Source organism: Myotis nattereri (assembly GCF_964212035.1).
Source record: "Myotis nattereri genome assembly, chromosome: 12".
NCBI classification, from domain to species: Eukaryota; Metazoa; Chordata; class Mammalia; order Chiroptera; family Vespertilionidae; genus Myotis; species Myotis nattereri.
This window is the reverse complement of record NC_138087.1, coordinates 36,690,455-36,703,537: the sequence shown is the minus strand read 5'-3', so window position 1 is coordinate 36,703,537 and position 13,083 is coordinate 36,690,455. Positions and strand designations below refer to the sequence as shown.

Here is a 13,083-nt window from a genome sequence, read left to right as displayed (position 1 = left end):
ATTTTCATGCAAATCCAATGCTCAATTAGGTCAGGGCTCAAGGCTGCTGGGAACCTCTGTGATTGACGGGTCAGAGGTGTATTTGTTTTAGTCTACTTGACCTTTTCCACATAACTCGAGCATCAGCTGAGAATGGACAATTTGACTGGTGGATAAAGGGGAAGGTAATTCCCCCCTTTACGTATAATCATTCACACACTCGGAGTTCTCTAAATATGTCATTCTTTCACAACTCAAATTTGGCACATAATTTATTTACTAAAGATAAAATAACTGACACATTTCATGAAAATATTGCAGGAATTATGGACATGAGCATTTGAAACATTGCAATACAATAAAAATCCATAACGTTAAGAGGTAATGATATTTTTGGTGTAGCATCAAATCATTAATCCACTATGGAACCGTTTTGAACATTATGAAATAGATTTGCATGTAGAGTTTGGTACAGATAAAATACAATTTAAATGTTTTTCACCTGTACTGCATCATTAATACACTCAAGTTTAATGACATAGATGCACATGCTTTGTGTTTTTTTTTTTAACTAACAAATATTTATTAAGACTCTATTTTGTGCCAAGCCCTGAAGAAGCACTGTGTTTTAAGGTCTCATTATACCTAGGTGTACAGACCACAAATTATACACACACATAAAATAATTACAGAATGCTACATATGTTATAAAGAAAATAGTGTTCAGGAATGGTAGCATTTATGGGGTGATCTACTCTAGACAGAACAGACAGGGAAGGATTTAAGTGAAGTGATATTTAAGCTGAGACCTAAGGAATGGAAAGCCAGGTATCTGGAGAGTAGCAGGAAGGGCCTCTTAGGCAGAGGAAAAGCAGGTGCAGAATGCCTGCAAGGGGAAAGAGCGTGGCATGGCTCAGAAACTCAACACGGCGTGGCAGGAGAAGCATGAGCAGGGCGGAGAGCAGGATGATGCCAAGTGTATTTCTGCGTATCCCTGTGTGAGACAGGAGAACACTGTTTAGGCAGGCCAACAGAGGCAGCAATGACAAACTGGGCACAGAATCCTGGTTTTCTAATTGTAAATTATTCCAAGGACAGGGAGATAAGGGGAAGGAGGGACAGAGGATGCAGAAGTCACTGTGCTTGGCCCCTTGACACTTGCAGTAATGCTGCATGTGGGTTTACTATATTCCATATATATATATATATATATTGATTTCAGAGAGGAAGGGAGAGGGAGAGAGAGAGAGAAACATCAATGATGAGAGGGACTCATTGATTGGCTGCCTCCTGCACGCCCCCTACTGGGGATCGAGCCCGCAAACCGGGCATGTGCCCTCGGCTGGAATTGAACCCAGGACCCTTCAGTCCACAGGCCAACGCTCTATCCACTGAGCCAAACCAGCTAGGGCTACTATATTCCTTCTTATCAATTGATGTATCCACAAGAGTAGCGACAAAGTTCTAGTACTACAAACACGAGAAAAATGATGGCAAACCAGAGTAAAAATTAGCATTTAAAAAAAGTCACTACAAGGAAGGCAAAGGTAGAACATAACGTTTTAGTCACAATACTGATTTGACTTCCTCAACTTCATTGACTGCTGGAAACTATTTGGGAATCTTTTAGTTACTAACTGTATCATTTAGCTTGTAAAACACAAGCAAATTGGCATATACCTGGGAGTCCTGGCTTCTGTATTCCTTGGTATTTTGTGTTGACTTCGAAGCAAAATTATTTTTAATCTGAGATGTAGCAGATGCTTCTGGAAATGGTTCCCATGGCAGGAGGGAAGTAGTGTTATCGCTTGACGTGCGATATCACAATTACTAAGAATCTCCTCTGGGGCCAAGTGGGATGGGATACTGGCAGTCACAAACTTGCTAACACTTGAGAGGCATGGTACCAAGAGCAATTATAAGGACTGTGGAGTTGGCAGGCTCAGCTTCATCAACCGCTAATTCAGGGCATAATATGCTACCCCAAAGGCCTCCCTCATGGCTCTTCAAGGGACCCCCCTCTGCTATGGGCTCAAGAAGCAGATTGGGCTGAAAAATCAGGCTCAGGACCTGATTGTGAGAGTCAAATGACAGAGAAGGATGAATATGCAGCCCCATCAGATCTCGTATGGAAAGTCAAGGCCTTGACAGGGTAAGAATAGGACCCTGAAACCTGGGGTGGGAGCATCCAGATGGAAGGTTTGAGAACCCCAAGTCTTCAGGATCTCCTAAACCCTCTGGGCCATCAGAAGTGGACCGTTATTCCTCACCTAAAAAATATTACAGAGCCTTCCCTTGAGGCCCATGTCTTGTAAGATGGTAACGTTCCTTCCTCAAGTTTTGCTCCCACTTCCCTGACAATGTCCAGGTCCATAACCAGGATCAGCTCCCCAGATTGCCCGCCTGTTAAACTACCGCTGTGAGGATGAAAAGAAAACATATACGTGTTTTTATATCGTTGACCTAACAAGCGAGCACACGTGTGTAAGATGAAACAATGCAAATGTATTATTTTACGTTTCTGCGCGTCAGAAGTCTGATGGGGTCTCCCTGGGCTAAAGTCAAGGTGTGGCTGGGCTGCCTTCCTTCCTGGAGGCTCTGAGGTAGAACCCCTTCCCTTGCCTTTTCTGGCTTTGAGGACACCCCGTTCCTTGACTCGTGGCCCCTCCTGCATCTCCAGAGCCAGCGATGGCAGGTTGGGTCTTTCTCACATCACATCTCTCTGGTCTTGTGCTGGTCTCCTTTCACATAGAAGAACCCTTACTCTTACAGTGCCCCCCCCCATCATAGGATAATCTCCCCATTTTAAGGTTAGCTGGTCAGCAACCTGAATCCCCTCTGTGACCTGAATGCCCACTTGCCATGTAATGTAGCAAATAGGCAGGGCATAGGTCCCAGGGATTAGGATGTGGACATTTTTGGGAGGCCAGTATTATCCTGCCTCCCTCAGTGTGTGAAGATGCTCGCACATGCTCAGTAAATGCTCATTATTACTCCCAGCTCCTATCCTGGGCTTCTGCCTGCAGGTAGAAAACCGCCACAGCCACGTGAACCAGAGGCACCTTAAGCCCAGCGTCCTCCCATCCTTAGTGATAATCTCCTCTTCGACTTCTTTCCCTGAGGTCCCCAAACTACCACTTTCCTCCGGCCCCTTCCCGGTCCCTGGGGCCTCACTCTCAGCAGGTGGCTTTGTCGTTACTTCAAACCAAAATCCAAACCCATCTGGATTGAACTACGTCAGTCTCTGGTGCTTCCAGCTACAAATTTACCTACCCGGGCTCCCAATCTCGGATCTTTCCCTGTGGATTTGGAAGGTTAGCTGTCCTACCTCTTACTCAGGGTCAACTCCCCGGCCCCTACTCTTGGCCTCCTGTCAGCCTGAGGACACTGCTTCCATCCTTGCTTCTCTCTCCTCTGTCTCCGCCTTTTGCTGTTGACCATCCCTCGCTCCTTGAGTTGCCGTCTGTGGCCTCTTGCATTCCACACCAGGCTTCTGTGGCCCTGTTTCCTCCTGGTGCTGTTGCTGCCTTTCTCATCGCCTCCTGATCTCCTTTAAAGTCTCCCCCTCCACCTGCTCATTCAGCGGGACCTCCCAGATGCTTTTCTTGTCTCCCGCTGCTCTCCTTTCACTGTCATCCCTTCTCCCCCGGATGTATGGTGCTCACTTCATCTTTCCGAGACTGGGCACCTACAGGAAACCTCCTTTTGATCTCGCCTCAGTGCCTTTTCTCTGAGTTACCACAGTATTCATGCGTGCCTGTAGCTTAGCATTTATATCATATCCTATTGAATCTATGTCTGTGCTGGTCTGCCTTCCCTATCAAAATATAAGCTCCACATGAATACAGATGAGATTTCTGTCATCTTTCTCCAGTACCAGCTACAGAGGCTGGCACACAACTAACCCTTGACCTGAGTTTGGGGAGTCTTTTGAATCTGAAGTAGAAAAACAATGCAGAATTTATAAAGCCCTGGACTTGATCTTCCTTGTCCACCAGATCCACCTTCTGCGAAAAAGTATATATGTTCTATTATGTAGACGATGCTCTAGATCAGCGGTTCTCAACCTTCCTAATGCCGCGACCCTTTAATACAGTTCCTCATGTTGTGGTGACCCCCAACCATAAAAATTATTATCGTTGCTACTTCATAACTGTAATTTTGCTACTGTTATGAATCGTAATGTAAATATCTGATATGCAGGACGTATTTTCATTGTTACAAATGGAACATAATTAAAGCATAGTGATTAATCACAAAAACAATATGTAATTATATATGTGTTTTTCGATGGTCTTAGGCGACCCCTGTGAAAGGGTCGTTCGACCTCCAAAGGGGTTGCAACCCACAGGTTGAGAACCCCTGCTCTAGAAAGTGAAGTAACATTTTCTAACAAATGTTGCTAGTATCATTCTACTCTGCAGAGACATAACAACAAAGCAAAACTAACTTTGTTAGCCAATTAATGTATATGCATAAGCAATTTGATGTAAAGTACCTTTTAAAATGCAGGTTCCAATTTCTGTATCCAAATGCTTCCACTGCTCAACGCATTTTTGGAACTCCATTTATGGAAATGTCCTCATATTCGTGTAGTGCTTATGTGGCTCTGAATGTCCACATTGTGGTTTTTTGGGATGGATGGCTGACTAAAAGCTCTGGAAGTACAGAACAAGGTCAGGTTTGCAAAATACTTAACTGTAGCCTCCACTAAAAAAAAAAAGTTCCTTTGAATGACAATGAAATTTGGTAACTTCTTATATTTCCTATTCATGTCAGGAACTCATGGAAGAGTAGATAGCATTATTCCCTACTGCTGTAACCCTCCTCCCCCGCCCCCAGCTGTAAAATTATAGTCTCCTGGGATGGCTGCTCTGTCTTACATGTAAGGGGCATATGTTTTATTGGTGGATGAAGGGATGCATCCGCAGGCTGAATACACTTTTGCAGAGTTCTTGGCATAACAGATGTTATACAAACAAGAGAAGATACTTGGAATAAATGGCAACACACAAGTGCAGCTTCCTTTGGAGCTTTTCAAATCTAAGATATACTGCGATAGGAAAAAGAGAATTCAGTAGGATCGGTTCTACCTCTTTACTGGGTCATCCTTTTCTGTACCAGCCAAATCGAGTCCTCTATCCGCACGGGACTGGATTGTTGGGGAGTACAAGAGACTTGGTGGGAAAGTTGTGAGGAGGACATTCTGAGTAAAGGGAAGTGTGTGGAAGGCCGCCTGCTCTGTTCATTGGAATCCCAACTTAGGGGAGACTTCAGGGGCGCCGCCTTCGACACTCCCCTATTAGTCCTTGACCTTCCCAAACAAGCCTGTGCTCGTGCAGACCCCTGGGTGTTTACTGGAATCCTATGCTTAATCCCTGGATGCCCTTGCCTAGAGGACAATGTACACACATGTGAACTCCCACAATTACCCAATGATGGTATCTAAAGATAAAAATTCAAATAAAACCTAAGGCAGGCAGTCGAGGCTGCCCTGGCCACTAGAGCTGGGGGCCCCTCAGCCCTCTCTCTCACAGTCAAACTGGGTCTGAGTAACCTGTTCATCCGTCGTTCAGGGGCTGCTGCTCAGCCCTGGCACTGGATGGCTTCAGAGAAGAGTGGGAACATATTTGGGTCACCTGTGGAGTAAGTTATGTTTTTTTAACTTAGCATCGCAGGATGGAAACTGTCCCAGCTTTCTCTGTCAGTACAGGAAGTGCTCAATAAATATTTGGTGAAATAGATCCAGGTCAGGTTATGTCCCCAATGCTGGGATACCAAGATAAATAAGACACATCCGCCCAGTTTGGCAGAAAAATCAGCAAAGCTAATAAAAGGGATAATGAAATATGATAGAAGCAAGGTGCTATGGGAACCTACTAAAGGGTAAGATTAATTATAAGGTGGGGTCCAGGGAGGATTCAGAGAAAGACTCAGTAGGCAGGGAAGCTAGGGGAGAAGGGAGAGGAGAGGGCACCTAGGAAATATCTATGAGGCCTCAATGAGCGAGAGCAGTGCGTATATCCATGAGACCCTCCGAAGCGTGATTTAAATAAAGCAAGAAGATGCTGGAGAGGAGGGGACAATAAATTAGGTCAGGAAAAGTAGGCTGAGGTTGGATTGTGAAAAGCATCATAAGTCACACAAAGAAGTTTGAATTGCATTTTCCCCATCAAAAATTCAGTTTTTGAAGCTCTGCGTTGCCTGGAACACGGGGTTTCTGGAGGCTGTTCCTGGGCCTGCCGGTTTTATAGGATGTTGATAGGTGGAGCACCAAAGCACCTATTCAGCTTTTAGTTGAAGGTGGGGAGGTAGTTGTCTGGAGCAGGTTATGTGGAGCCCAGTTGTGAGAAATAACATGCATAGAGACTTTCCTGGACGTGTGCAGTCCCTCCATCTCTTGGAGAGATTAAGTGAAACCGAATTACACTGCATGCCCACACCCGATACATCTGCCTCCTCCTTGAATGGATTCTTCTATTCTGTGCTTCAGCAAGATGAGGTTGGCCACCTGGAGATTGTAACGAGAAAAGGCTTGGTGCGCCATTTACGTGGGCTTTATCTAAACAGCTGATTGGTCTTTACCTTGAAGGCAACCTGGGTGTTGTCATTGACTCGTTGATTGTGTGTCTTTTTTCTTTTTTAATCATAAACAGTAGGAAGCCTAGAGCCAAATTTGTGGCTCACCGCCTAAGGAGGGTCCTTAGGGCACGCTTTCTTGGGTAGTAACTAAACCCAGGATTTTGTTTGACTTCCTACACTTGTATTCCCTTGGCTACAAGGCCTTCATCTACTCATTTGATCTTTGGCAAGCATTTTGCAACCTCTCTCAGAGCCTTTTGGGGGTGGGGGAGGGGAAGCTGAGATCAACAAGGATAATGAACGTATACTACTTACCACAGTACCTGGCTCACCGTACATTCCAAATAAGGACTTGTTTTTATTATTGTGGTTTTTATCGATCCCATCTACTCCAATGCACAGTCCCCCATATGGGCAGAAATGGAAAGGAAGCATATATGACTAACAGAAATGCTTTTCAAATTCTATTTTCATGGTCTCAAGCCTCATTAAGCACATAAGTAAATGGGCAAGTGTGAGTTGCACAAATACCAATGCAAGTCCCTGAGCCTTGTGCTGTGAAAGAGACAAGTCCGTAAAAGAAATGGTAAATGGGGTTTCTCATCTAATGATCACAACAGGCCTCAGTATCCTCATCTGTAAAATGGGAACGATAACACCACCTATTTTATGGAGTCATTGTAAGGGCTCTGACCTTATACAGTAAAGTGCCAAGAATAGTGCCTGGCGTATGGAAAGTACTGTCAATGTTACTCTTGCTGTCAATTAACTCTAGACCAGTAGTTCTCAACCTTCCTAATGCCGTGACCCTTAAATACAGTTCCTCATGTTGTGGTGACCCCCAACCATAAAATTATTTTCGTTGCTACTTCATAACTATAATGTTGCTACTGTTATGAATCGTAATGTAAATATCTGATATGCAGGATGTATTTTCATTGTTACAAATGGAACATAATTAAAGCATAGTGATTAATCACAAAAACAATATGTAATTATATATGTGTTTTTCGATGGTCTTAGGCAACCCCTGTGAAAGGGTCGTTGGACCCTCAAAGGGGTCGCGACCCACAGGTTGAGAACCCGCAGGTTGAGAACTGCTGCTCTACACCGTCCAGTCACCAGGGGCTCTAAAAACCCAGCCCTGGGGGAAATCGCCTCTAGCTGAAGTCATTTAGGAGGGCTTCCCAAAGGAGGTGGGATCTGAGCTAGACCTTGAAGGATGGAGATAATTCACCTTTGCAAAGAGAAGCAGGGACAGTGGCCTTTAGGGACCCAACAGGAAAGGCAGAGAGGAGGGGAGTAGCCTGTGAGGAAGAGACCTCAAAGTGCAGAGGCCTGGTGATGGGGCGAGCTGGTGGGGCCGCCTGCCTGTGTCACTCCGCATGGGGTCGGCACGAATGCCCCGCCTCATGGTAGGCCCTTCCCAGCCACCCCGGGGAAGAAACTCCAGTGCTGGTCCTGGAGAGACAGCTGAGCACCCTCCGAATCCTTCCCCACCTGGCAGCCAATAGAATTACCTCCGGTGGCAATTACAGGGAGCTACCCGAACCCCTGCCACCCCCCTAAATTCCCACACCGACTCCCAACCCACGGTTCTATTTCAGGCAAATGCTTCGGAAGAAAAGTGCAGGAAATGTGAACAGAGAGGGTGGCAGCAGAATCCCCATCTGTGCAGACACTGCAAGGCCTCTGTCAGGGAACATGGGAGCGGAGCTGGTGATTCCTGCAGCGCTGGGCGGGCTCCAGGGTGAGGCTGCAGCCGTTTCAGCCCAGGGCCGCCAGGCTCTGTGTCCACTAATAGAGAAAAATCTATTAAAAGCACCCCATAGTCTGGAGTTTCTGGACCCCTTAAATTTGGAGGGGAACCGTCCCCACTCCCCGCTCAGCAGCTGAAAGATGTTAATTTAGATAATTAAGCACAATCCTGGTGCCAAGAAGAAAAACCCCAATTTTAAACTGCAGCAGTGGGAATCAGCGGAGCAGAAGGAAGGTCTGGCTGGCGTGCCCAGGCCAATAGGCTCATGCCTGTTGGCGACTAAAGCCTTAGGGGCAGGAGGCTGAAGCCACCGTGCAAAGAGGGACATTCAGTTGCAGTGATTTGCTGAATGGAGAATCAATTTAAGTGGAGAAGTCAAATCACCCAAATTAGCACCTGCAGCGTGTTTCTTAAAGCAAATGCTACTCTCTACAGCGAGAGTTTTCTGACGTGTTACAAATTCTTTCTGCCTTGTGACACTGCTGTGAGGCGGGGGTGGGGTGGGGGAGGGCACCCAGGAAGCAGGCACACCCACATTCACCATGTCTGCCCGTCCAAACGCCACGAGAAAGTATTCCACAAAGGGAACTGGCTCAATTAAAACCTTTATTCAAGTTTGAGATACAGATCCGTACACAAACCATAAATCTACAGCTGGATGAGTTTCCGTAGTGTGAGCATGTTCATGTGGCCAGCACCCCGGAGCATTCCTGGGGTCCCTGAGGCCCCATCAGGTGCCCTGTGCCTTCAGGGGTAACTCCTCTCCTGATTGCTCCCACCACAGGTGACTCCCACCTCCATCATGGCTTTCACGCAACATTAGGTCTGTGAAATCCATTCATAGCATTTATTCCTTCCTTCCCATAGTGGCATAGGATTGATTTAAAATGCCATGATTTACGTAGCCACTCTCCAGTTAACAGGCATTTGGGTTATTTCCAGGGACTAATGGTTATTTGGGGACTAATAAAAGTCATGGTGCTGCAAACATTCCTGTACATGCCTTCCATATGCTGGGATTGTTCTCAGGGGCAGGACTGCTGGACACGTTTCCGAGTGCTTGCGATCCCCTGGAAACGATGAAAGTAGGCAAGGTACTGGAACAAAACCACAGAAAAACCCAGTCCTTGCTTGCAAGGACCTCTCAATCCAGAGGGACAGAGCTGAGCTGGCAAATGCTCTTAGATTTTGTAGAGGTCATGGGTGAGGCACCTGGCACTGGATTGGGGGTGGGGAAGGTGAGTGAGGGAAGCAGGGTCAGGAAAGACCTCTCAGTGGAGATGACATTCGAATTGATTTCTGAATGTTGGCGCGGCGTGGATGGGGACAAAGTGGAGAAGGCAAGGGGACAGCCTGTGGGAGAACAGAAGCACGGCAGGAGGCGGGTCCGGTCCAGGGACCATGTGCCGGAGCAGCAGCGGAAGGCAGGACATGTCTGTGACGGTGGAGGCTGACCGCTAAGTTGGGGCACCTCATGAAGGACTCATTTCCATCTAAGAAATACATACCCTATGCTGAATGTGGCAGAAGCTAGAGAAGACCCAGGGCCATGGAGTGACAAGGTTGCTTCCTTGAGGGGAGGGGACTGTGGTGATGGGACGGGGAGTGACTGGAGAGGGTGCTTTCTCTGGGAAGGGGAAGGGGAACATGGCATCTCAGCGGATGGAAATGAGGCGATTCCTTGAAGAAAGTCTGGCTTTGTCTCAATATCCAGGCCAAGAATCGGGATGACTTGTAAGGGAATAGAGTGAGTGTGTGTGTGTATGGGGGGGGGGGGGGGGGAGGGGCGCTGAGGGGAGGGGAGGGAGGCCGGAAGGTGTGTGTGTGTGTCTGGGTGCCAAGTTTCAATGTGCAGAAACCACACAGAGTAATTCATGCAGAAAGCTTTGGGGGCCAGCAGGCCGCCTGCTGACATCCAGACTGGTGCAGGCAAGGAGCTCGCTGCTTGAAAGCGGAAAGGCAGAGCATATGTGTGAGGAGTTCAAGCCAGAAAGCGAATGCATTGCCACGTGGGACTGGAGCAGTGGTGCCAAGATCTCATCACCTCCATCCCCTTCGGAGACGGAGATGGGATGCCAGGTGGGGAGGAGCACGCTCAAATCCCGCCCAGCTCCCTGCTAGACTCAGGTGAGGATTCTAGAAAAGCTCCTGGTTTCATCATTGAAATCACAAATTCAGTAGTGTCTTATATAAAAGTACCCGATGCGATGAACTGGTGGGAGCCCAGAAATTTGGCATTAGGATGCCGTATGGATAGTTGATACAGCAGAGAGGCATATAAGATAAAAATGTAAAGGGAAGCCCTAACTGGTTTGGCTCAGTGGATAGAGCGTTGGCCTGCGGACTGAAGGGTCCCAGGTTCGATTCCGGTCAAGGGCGTGTACCTTGGTTGTGGACACATCCTCAGTAGGAGGTGTGCAGGAGGCAGCTGATCGATGGTTCTCTCTCATCAATGTTTCTAACTCTCTATCCCTCTCCTTTCCTCTCTGTAAAAATCAATAAAATATATTTTAAAAAAATGTAAAGGGAAGGTCCTAAGTACTTTATCAATTTAATTTATATTAAAAACACATTTCCTTCTAGTTCTTCTAAATATAAAATTGGTAATATATGGAAAATCTGAGACATTAATAGAAGTAGAAAAACATTTGCCCCCTATTCCACTGGCCAAGACACTGCCCGTAGCGGGGGTGCCCTCCTTCCTTCTATTAAGGTAGACATTTCTACATAGTTGTGGTCACAGTGCCCATTATGGCAAAAAAAAAAAAAAAAAAAAAAGGTCGCCTTATCTCATATGATAGAGTTCGATGATAACTATAATTTTATTTAATTAAAATTCTATTGCAAAATTTATAGACAATACTATATAAAAAAGAAAACCACCCATAAGTTTCCACCACCCAGAGATAATCATTATCAGGTTTTTTTGGTAACATACATTTTTTCCATCATTATGATTTCTTATTATATCACCTTCTTGGCATTTAAGTGTTCTTATCTATAATTTTACAAAATTATTATTTTATTTCACCTTCTAGTTTATAATTTTAAAACCATTACCAATGTATTATGAATCTTTCCCAACTATATTCCATTGTATAGCACGATATTTTAAATAATTCCTACTTTCAGACACTTAAATTGTTCCCAGTTTTTTAAATAATATAAACAATGCTATACTTGTTTAAATTAAAAAGAATATCATTTATGTGGATTTGCTGAAAAATAAATTATGTGAATTTTTAAGCCTTTGGCTACATATTACCGAATTTCTATCTAGAAAGTATGTACCAACTTGTACTACCTACAGCAAAGTAATGCCCATTTCTCCACCACTGATACTATCATTCTTTTTTTAAAAATTTATTATGAGTAAAAGGAGTTTTATTATTCCCTTTATTAATGAGGTTAAATATTTCTTTATGGTACTTCTAAAATTTCTTGAGCCTGGCACGGTTCTGTGGTGTGGATATGCCGTTGTTTAAGCATTCTCTACTAAAAGGAGAAATACAGTGTAATGTCTGTGTGTCAGGAGTTCATGCCCCAAAGCAAAATGCATTATTACATGTGTCTGGAACAGTGTGCCCAGACCGCACTACCCTCCATCCCTCCTGCAGCTGTGTGTATGTCACGCTGGGATGAACCACTTCGAGTCCAGCCACACCTCATTTTGTTGTGCTTCCCTTCCCTGTACTTCACAGATACAGCATATTTGACAAATTGAAGGCAGGACCCTCCACCAGCAAAAAGATGATGACTTTCTTTATTGTGATAGTCATTCTATTGTGGTGGTCTGAAACCAAACCCACAACACCTCTGCGGTATGCCTGTATAAAGGGTCTTTGTGTGTATGTGCTTGAGGCATTTAGAATAAATTCCTACAAGTAGTGCTATTAGTTCAAAAAGTATGGCTATTGTAAATAGTTGTAGTTAGTGTGACTTCACTATTGAATTAGCCCTAATTGTAACAGTAGAACAACCCTTGGTCTGAGAACAGATGTCTGTAAAGGCAGAGAGACTAGATTTCTGGTATTGGTGGGTTAACATGTCTGCTTGTATTTAACATGAAATATCAAGTAGCATAGGAAGCGTGTCTTGACAAACACTCTGCAAACACGGGCTACAGTGGGGCCTTGACTTACGAGTTTAATTCGTTCCGAGACCGAGCTCATTAACTCAAATTATTCTATCAACTCAATGCAAAAAATCGGCAGAGAGACAGCTGGTATCTCAAAAAACTCGTTAGTCGGGACACTCGTAAGTCAAGGCCCCACTGTATTCCTGAGTCTCATCAAATACACACCCAGGACTCAGAGGTGCGAGGCGGGATGCTGCAACATCTGATTCTAACCATTCTTACATCACAGATGGCAATACAAGAGAAATTGTGAGGTAGGAGGGGCTCGGACTTAACTCACTTGCCTTTCTTTTGGGATCATCTTCTGGTACCAAGTAGCATGACTGCCCTAGAGACTGGAAAGAAAAAAACCGTCAGAAATAATCCTTGGTTATGGATCCAAACTCATTTTTTTCAGGGGTGGCTGAAAGGAGTAATTTCACTAACAGACCTTTGAGATCAGAGGGTATGAGTATAGTCCACCCTCCATTTTGGTGGGTTCCACATGTGCAGATTTAACCAACTGCGCATTTAAAAAATCCTATATAATAAAAGCCTAATATGCAAATCGACTAAATGCTATGACACACACTGACCACTAACGGGCAGACACTCAACGCAGGAGCTGCCCCCTGGTGGTCAGTGC

At 45.2% G+C, this 13,083-nt stretch overlaps 1 long non-coding RNA gene across 2 annotated transcripts in view; it reads right to left on the bottom strand.

The window, feature by feature from the left end:
• Window positions 1-241: 241 nt before the first annotated feature.
• Window positions 242-13,083, bottom strand: part of LOC308527834 — a 47,566-nt gene continuing 34,724 nt past the window's right edge. The window contains exons 6-8 of one of the 2 annotated variants that reach the window (XR_013996652.1): window positions 12,743-12,793; window positions 4,478-4,637; window positions 242-973 (exon numbers count right to left, since the gene is read on the bottom strand). This is a non-coding gene — a long non-coding RNA (uncharacterized lncRNA). The remainder of the gene's footprint in view (window positions 974-4,477; window positions 4,638-12,742; window positions 12,794-13,083) is intronic. The other variant, XR_013996651.1, reaches the window with a different exon arrangement.